Source organism: Papio anubis, chromosome 13, assembly GCF_008728515.1.
Source record: "Papio anubis isolate 15944 chromosome 13, Panubis1.0, whole genome shotgun sequence".
Classification (NCBI taxonomy): domain Eukaryota; kingdom Metazoa; phylum Chordata; class Mammalia; order Primates; family Cercopithecidae; genus Papio; species Papio anubis.
In genome coordinates this window covers 42,200,772-42,207,458 of record NC_044988.1, presented here as the reverse complement: position 1 = coordinate 42,207,458, position 6,687 = coordinate 42,200,772, and the positions used below count along the sequence as shown (strand labels likewise).

At 34.5% G+C, this 6,687-nt stretch overlaps 1 pseudogene; it reads left to right on the top strand.

The window, feature by feature from the left end:
• Positions 1-2,407: 2,407 nt before the first annotated feature.
• On the top strand, positions 2,408-4,474 carry LOC101019009 (annotated as a pseudogene).
• The last annotated feature ends 2,213 nt before the right edge of the window (positions 4,475-6,687 follow it).

Here is a 6,687-nt window from a genome sequence, read left to right as displayed (position 1 = left end):
CTAAGATTTCGTAAATGACTTTTATGTATCAGGTTATGTACCAGTGCTAGTAAAAATGGAAAACAAGCATACAGCATGCTTCTGAGAAATCTCAGTTAAGTCCATAAAGCAAAACTCTGAACAATAGAATATGCTTTGTTATAATGTTATTAAAACAGTTCCCATGAACACAAAAGAAGTTTTCAAACATCCATTAGATATTAAATAGAACGTTCTAACTTGACCTCCGTGTTTACTTAGACTGATAAAGTCACTCTTCTATAATGGCAAAAACTGCAATTACTTTTGCACCAACCTAATAATAGAACATTTCTGTTTACACCATTTAGTGTCTCCGACCAACCACACTTTCATCCTTATCTTCTATTCTTCCCAAATTCTATCCATCCTTTGAGTCTGACCAGTAATGGAACATTCTCTGGCCAAGTTTGCTTATTGACCTTTTCCCTGAACTCATTTGAACCCAGCATTTATTCTATGTGTTATATTAATGTATAATTCCTAGAAACATCTATTTCACTGTTTTTTTTTTTTATATATAGGCTGTTTAACTTTCCTAATGTTGACCTTTTCATGTGTGGATGTCATATTTTCAAAGAGCTTTTCAAAAAGCAGCTATTTTGGCAGGGCGCGGTGGCTCATGCCTGTAATCCCAGCCCTTTGGAAGGCTGAGGCAGATGGATCACCTGAGACCAGGAGTTCAAGACCAGCATGACCAACATGGTGAAAACCTGTCTCTACAAGAAATACAAAAATTAGCTGGGCGCGGTGGTACGCACCCAGCTACTCAGGAGGCTGAGGCAGGAGAATCACTTGCGCCTGGGAGGCAGAGGTTGCAGTGAGCCCCGATCGCACTACTGCACTCCAGCCTGGGCGACACATTGAGACTCCATCTCAAAACAACAACATCAACAACCACCACCACAACCCAGCCACCTTTGGAACACGTATTTTGTCTCTTTCTAGAATTGCAAAGAATAATGCTTGCATAATTGGTACTCAGATAATTAAACAGAAGCATATAATGAAATTGGAAACATTTAATCTCCATTGATCACCCAGTTATGATCAGATCTGATAATGCACATGTTGGCCTATTGGCTGGAGGTATAGAAATATTTCTACTTAGGACTGTTGTTTATCTACAAACCTTAACTATATTGGAAGCCAGTGACTACTTTATATAAAGCTGCAACTACAAGTCAATATTTTTAACAGGTTTAACAAAAACTGACAAATTTTCAGATGGTTTGGAAATAAATAACATAAAATTTTAAAATGCCAAACTCTAAATGCACCGAAAATAAACAGATTTCTCAATTGGCAAAGAATATGTTGAAAAACAGAATAAAGAAAAAGCTAAGACATGTTACCTGCTGTTCTGTGGCTCCAGGGCAGAACAGTGGAGCATTCATTATCTTCAATTAGTTTTGCAATTTTTGCACACCTGTGTATCCTACCCATCAACCCCATCAAACTGTCTTTTAGGAGTAAATTTTGCTTAACATGACACTCCATGTATAGGAAACCCCCCAACTAACAAGACCAACAAATCAGTTTATTTAACTCAAGAAGAATCGGAATCTTATATTTGACCTGGATGCCTTCAAAAAAGGCCAAAAAATGCCCATCAAATATTCTAAATATTTACTGATAAAAACAATGGTACAAGTCATAAATATGATGGTAAGAAAAGGACAATTGTTAGTTTACTCACAGTCATAGCAATTAAATAATCATAATCCATTTAGGCCCTATTAAATAAAGACTGTGTCTCACTCAGTACATTCAAAGACAGGTATTAGAATATTGCCATTTCCAACTCCTTTTTCTCTAGTTCTATATTATCTAAGTAACTTCTTACACTCATTCATGACTCTCCTTTAGGGAGGGGATGCTTCGTTCACCTGACTAACTGATTGCTTTATGAACTTGCTTCCAATTTTAAATGAATATTTGGTTAGTGGTCTTACTGGCATTTGAGTGGCATGAGTCATGTGTCTTTATGCTTTTTTCTCCTGAAATGAGATGACTGTGGAGATATTACACTTGCATAACTGAGAAAACTTCCTCTAGACTTAGAGTGATCTTACAAAGATATACCCATCATAGGCAAGACCTGAAATAATTTCTTTACCTCAAGAACTGGTATCAGCTACAAACATAAGCAAATACGCACATATATTAGAGCAAATATCATTTAAAAAGAAAAAGGTGCTATTTTTGCCAAATTCTATTAAATTGAATCTCATTCATTTTCATATTTCCTCCCTTCTTTTGCCTTTTATGTAGATATTATAAAGGAAAATACTGAATTATTTGATTATATTAAAATCTTTCCATTTTAAGATAAGTAAAACAAAAATAAGCATTAGGAAGACATTTTCAACATAAAGAAATTATATGGATGAGTAAGAAAAAGAGGTCATTCTTTCCTCCCTTCCCCCACCCCGACCTGGCCTTCCTAGGGTAAAAGACAAGTTCATAAAATCAGAAATGCAAATTTTATTTTACTTTATTAAAATATTTTTTCCCGTTTCATTGAGGTACAATTCATCAACAAAAATTGTATATATTGAAGGTGTATAACGTGATTATTTGACATATGTATGCATTGCAAAATGATGACTACTATCAAGTTACCTGACACTGTTACCTCACATAATTACCTTTTTTTCTGTGTGTGGTAAGAATACTTAAGAGCTACTCAGGGGAAGTCAAGATGTTACTGTTGCTTGTGAGCTTGTGGCTTGACTCTGCAGGACTAGGATGTTAAAGAATACCATGGTGGCTGAAAACGCTGGTCTGAAGGCCAAATTCTGTCATCAAATTGAGTATTAATTTGGAGACTTCAATTTGCCATGGGACAAATTTTTAAAGGAATGGGTCAAACTGAATGAAGGCTGGGTACCTTTGGAGATATTGATAAAATTCAACAGGTTAAACCATCTCACGACAGACTTTAATGTAACTGTGGAAGCATTGAGGAAATCCAAGGCAGAACTCATGGAAATCAGTGAAGATAAAACTAAAATCAGAATGTCTCTAAGTAAACTCCTCCTTGAAGTGACCGATGAGTATAAAAATGATGTAAAAAACATCTATTTATATCAAAGGCTTCCCAACTGATGCAACTGTTGATGACATAAAAGAATGATTAGAAGATAGAGGTCAAGTACTAACTATCCTGATGAGAAGAACATTGCATAAAGCATTTAAAGGATCAATGTTTGCTGTGTTTGGTAACAATGAATCTGCTAAAAAGTTTGTAGAGACCCCTAGCCAGAAGTACAAAAACACAGTCTACTAATACTTTTCAAGAAATATTACTTTGCTGAAAAAAGTGAAGAAAGGCAACAAAGTAATATGGAGGATAAATTAAGAGCAAAACAAGAGCAAGAAGGAAAATGACAGCTAGAAGATGCTGAAATGGAATCTCTTGAGAGAAAAGATTGGATGCTTGCTGAAATTTTTGGATGACTTAGATGATCAGACCTGTAGAGAAGGTTCACACATCCTTTTCTCAAATCATGGTGAACTAAAATGGATGACTTTGTCAGAGGTGCAAAAGAGGGAATAATTGGATTTAAAGAAAAAGTTGAGGAAGCGTTGGGAAAAGCCAAAGATGCAAATAATGGTAATCTACAATTAAGGAACAAAGAAGTGACTTGGGAAGTACTAGAAGGACAGGTGGAAAAAGAAGCATTGAAAAAAATCATAAAAAGACCAACACGAATCCCCAAACAAATGGAAGTCAAAAGGTCACAGATTTAAAAGGAAAGGGTAATAAAGCTGCCTAGCCTGAGTTTGCTAAAGGAGAAGTACAGTTTCAGGGCAAGAAAATGAAATTTGCTAGTGATGATGAACATGATGAAAATGGTGCAAGTGGACCAGTGAAAAGAGGGAGAGAAGAAACAGACAAAAAAGAACCTGCATCAGAACAACAGAAAAGAGAAAATGATGCTAGAGACCAATAGTTTAGTAAACAAATTTTAAATCCATTTTAATTAGTTTTTAAGCTGCTTTTGGTTTTGGGGTCTTTTAAAATGAAAGCCAAATTAAATCTACTTCAGTGTTCACTTGTAAGAAAGGAAAAGGTTTTTTTTGTTGTTAAACTTGTCTTTTTTTTGTTATCCAAATGAGGATTCTTTTGAATGTATAGTTCTATTTGTTATTTCAGATGATCCAAATATCAAAGGAAGATGCATGCACTCAATTGCGTTTGTAATATGAGAATATATTTGTACAAACTAATAAAATGTATACTATATAAAAAGAAAAAAGTCTATTCTCTTAGAAAATTTCAAATATACAATGCAATATTATTAACTGTTGTTGCCATGCTTTATGTTAGATCCCCAAAACTATTCATCCTGTAATTGCAAGTTTGTACCTTTTGAATAACATCTCATTTCCACTGCCCCCCTACCCTGCCAGCCTCTGGTAACTACCCTTCTACTCTCTGCTGCTGTGAGTTTGACTTTTAAAAATTCTACATGTAAGTGACATCATGCAGTAGTTTTCTTTCTGTGTCTGGCTTATTTCACTTAGTATAATCCATGCTGTTGGAAAAGGCAGCATTTTCTTGCTTTTTTTTTTTTTTTAATGGCTGAATAATATTCCATTGTGTATATATGTGTGTGGGTGTATATGTATACTATATTTTATATGCATCCATCTATTGATGGACACACAGGCTGTTTTCATATCTTGGCTATTAATGCTGCAATGAACATGGGGGTGCTGAGTGACCAGGACAGCTCTCATCCATTGAAAGCTAACTAACTTCTCTAAAATTAACTTCTGTGCTTTCAGGGAGCAAAAGAATGTCCTGGGAAAATTTGAGAGGAATTAAACAAAAAGAGTGGAAGCATTTTAAGAAAGAAGCTTATGAGTCTCTTGGGAAAACATTATTTTAAAAAGTCCAAACTGTAAAATAGCAGACAAAAACATACATAAAATGTTCAGAGGAAATGCTGTAAACATTTTTTACTTAATTACTGGTTCAATATCTGTCAGATTAACACCCTTCCGTCACCCTGCCTTATATTGCTTTGAAAATGAGGGCAGGGATGAGTGAAGCAGCAGACATAAATCAGAGATATTTTCTTGAAGGTTTAGGAGAAAATGTTTTGTCTAAAGCCAAGTATCTATAATCTCTGCTTTGATTACAAATAAAAAAGTAATTTTTCAAAAAGTCACTTTGCTGATAAACCCACTCTTTATTTCTTTTTAAAACATGATTAAAAATCCTTTTTAAATGACAGTCTACAAGGAATGTTGAAATGTCTTGGACTATCTAAATGCTTCCAGCTGCTTTCTTAAGTTTAAACTATTTTCTTAAAGGGGATTTCCAGCCTGTTGGCAGCAACAAGACAGAACTTCTCTATTTTTTTCCTTTGTTTCTGTTTCGATTTTTGGATTTCACAATTTGCTTAGGAGAGACAATAAAATGCATTCATTTAGAAATTTATATTACTTCTTAATTGCTTACTAAAAGTATATTTTACATTAGTTTGAAGTTGCTCAAGTTAGTGGAGAATGATACATTAAGATGCAACATTCTCAAAAAGCTTCATGACATTGGTTGTGGCAGTGATTATTGGATATGACAGTAAAAGCACTGACAACAAAGGCAAAAATAAGCAAGTGGGACCACATCAAACTAAAAACTTCACAGCAAAGGAAACACTCAAGAGTTGATAAGGCAACCTATGGAAAGGGAGAATAGATTTGCAAACCATAGGTATAGCGAAAGATTAATATCAAAACTATATAAGGAATTCCTACAACTTAATAGGAAAAACGCTAATAACTCAATTTAAAAATGAGCAAATGACTTGAATAGACATTTTTCCAAAGGAGACATACAAAAGGCCAGGTATATGAGAAAGCACTCAACATCACTAATCAGGAAAATTCAAATCAAACTGCAGTAAGATATCAGCTCACACCTGTTTCTATGCCCATTTTATATATTTTTAAGTATGTATATATAAAGATAAATGTTGGTAAAGATGTGGAGAAGTTGGAACCGTTGTGCACTGTTGGTAGGAATGTAAAGTAGTGCAACTGCTATGGATAACAATACGGAGGTTCCTCAAAAATTTAAAAATGGGACTACCATATAATACAGAAATTTCTCTTCTGGATATTTAACCAAAAAACTGAGATCAGATCATTGAAGAGATATTTGAACTCCCATGTTCATTGCAGCGTTATTAGCAATAGCCAAGATATGAAATACCGTAAGCATTTATTGACAGATGAATGGATAAAGAAAATGTGACATGCACACATGGTGGAATATTTTTCAGCCTCAAAAAGGAAGGAAATCTTGCAATAGCAACAGCATGGATAAACCTGGAGAACACTATGCTAAGTGAAATAAACCAGTCACAGAAGGACGAATGCCGTATGATTCCACTTATATGAGATATCTAAAATAAACAAACTTATAGAAGGAGAGAGTAGAATAGTAGTTGCCAGGGACTAGTGGAAGTGGGAAAAGGGGAGTTGCCATTCAATGAAGTTAGAGTTTCCATTATGCAAGATGAGTAAGTTCTAGAGAGCTTCTCTACAACATTGTGTCTACAGTTAACAATACTGTATTGTATGCTTAAAAGTGAGTTAAAAGGGCAGATTTCATGTTACATGTTCTTAATACAATTTAAAATGACAAATGTT